General features: G+C 36.0%; 1 pseudogene; it reads right to left on the bottom strand.

The window, feature by feature from the left end:
* Positions 1-352: 352 nt before the first annotated feature.
* Positions 353-446, bottom strand: LOC118590480 (annotated as a pseudogene).
* Between the last annotated feature and the right edge of the window lie 744 nt (positions 447-1,190).

Below are 1,190 nucleotides of genomic sequence, written 5' to 3'. Positions count from 1 at the left end.
TATTAATAATTTACTCGGCAATTAAGTAACTATAAGAAAGCCTGAAAAATTAATCATTTTCTTATTCTCTCTTGCTGTATATTTTAGGATACCTCTTCAGAAAAATCAACCATTGGTTAAAAATCTTTTAATAGTGTTTTGTCTGCCTAGAGTGGTAACAAAGGATTCAAACCCTAGCACTTGAGAGACAAGAAAGGCAGACAGATCTATGAGTTCCAGGGCAGTCAAGGGCTCCAGAGAAAACAGTCTCAAAAAAAAAAAAAAAAACAAACAAAAAAAGAAAGAAAGAAAAAGAAAAAAAGACTGTTCACAAACCGGTATTACTTTTGGTTTGGTTTGGTTTTTCTTTTTTGTTTTTATGGAACGCTTCACGAATTTGCGTGTCATTCTTGCTCATCTTCTCTGTATCGTTCCAATTTTAGTATATGTGCTGCCGAAGTGAGCACTGGTTTGGTTTTTTCAAGACAGGGTTTCTCTGTGTAGCCCTGGCTGTCCTGGAACGCACTCTGTAGACCAGGCTGGCCTGGAACTCCAGAGATTCACTTGCCTCTGCTTCCTGAGTGCTGGAATTAAAGGGTAATGGGTTTTAACATACTAGTACTATTAAAATCTCTTGTACTTTTTAAGATGTATGTCATCTCCATTATGTAAGACTTTTGTTTTAATATTTAGTAGTTAACATCTATTTAAGATTTGCTACATAATAAAAAAAACGTATTCAGGTACAGTGGGTTTTTTGTTTGTTTGTTTGTTTGTTTGTTTAATTGTTTTTTGAGACAGGATTGCTTTACATAAAGCCCTGGCTGTCCTGGAATTCACTACTGTAGACCAGGCAGGCCTCAAATTCAGAGACCTGCCTGCCTCTGATAAAATTCTTAAGGAGAGAAAATCTTAATTCCTTCTTCCAAAACAAAATAAAGGATGGAAAAGACCACAGTACAAGCAGGAAAAGGACGTTTGTAAGTAAGACGAAATAAATTATTTCACTTCTTTCGAACAGTATTTCTGATGGGTGTAACTTTTCCATTCACTTCCAATCACTGTCCCGTCTAGAACTTTTAAAACTTGTCCAAACCGGCCAGCTCATGGTCTAATAATAAACATAATTATACAATCTGTAACAGCCCTTGTCGACCTTTTCCTTAAGAAGCCATAAAGGTGATTCAACTGACACCTCAAACTCACAGAAA

This window comes from Onychomys torridus, chromosome 8 (assembly GCF_903995425.1).
Source record: "Onychomys torridus chromosome 8, mOncTor1.1, whole genome shotgun sequence".
Classification (NCBI taxonomy): domain Eukaryota; kingdom Metazoa; phylum Chordata; class Mammalia; order Rodentia; family Cricetidae; genus Onychomys; species Onychomys torridus.
This window is presented reverse-complemented; position numbering and strand designations above follow the sequence as displayed.